Consider the following 883-nt stretch of genomic DNA (forward strand, 5'->3'; position numbering starts at 1 on the left):
TGGTTTACCAAGCAAATTTCTAGCATCTTTCTTCTTTGGCAGCTATATGGTGTCTCACTAACTCCATCTTCTTTCTTCCAACATTCAGTTTAGTTTTCCTACCTAGCACTATTCTGCCCTGTCATAGACCCATTAGCTACTTTATTAACAAAAGGCATTCACAGTTTATAGATGAAAATTCTACATCAATTATGCTGAGATTTTGATAGGGATTGCATTAAATCTATAGATTGCCATTTTTATTATGCTGATCCTGCCTATCCAAGAACATGGGAAATCTTTCCATTTTCCCATACCTTCTTTCATTTTTTTTCTTCAAAGGTTTAAAGTTTTTGTTGCACAGATCTTTAATTTCCTTGGTGAGTGTTACCCCAAGATATTTTTTTATTATTTGTGGTATTGTGAATGGTGGTGTTAACTAGATACTTATCATTTGTATATTGGCATATAAATAGGTTGTCCAATGAATTTAATCAAAGACCCAAATAGTAATTCACACATGTATGAATACATGACTTTTGACAATGAAGCTAACATTATGCAATGGAATAAAGAAAGCATCTATAACAAATGGTCCTGTCATAACTGGATGTTAGCATGTAGAAGAATGAAAATGGATCCATATTCATCCTCATACACAAAACTCAAGTCCAACTGAACTAAAGACCTCAATATAAATCTGACCACACTGAACCTGATAGAAGAAAGAATGAGAAGTTGCATTTAGTGCATGGGCACAGGATAACACTTCCTAAATAAAACACCAGTAGCATAGACACTGAGAGCAACAATACATAAATTGGACCTCTTGAAACTGAGAAGCTTCAATAAAGCAAGGGACACAGTCAATAAGACAAAAATACAGCCTACTGAATGAAAAAAA

The sequence above is a fragment of the Microtus ochrogaster genome, chromosome 1 (genome assembly GCF_000317375.1).
Source record: "Microtus ochrogaster isolate Prairie Vole_2 chromosome 1, MicOch1.0, whole genome shotgun sequence".
Taxonomy (NCBI): domain Eukaryota; kingdom Metazoa; phylum Chordata; class Mammalia; order Rodentia; family Cricetidae; genus Microtus; species Microtus ochrogaster.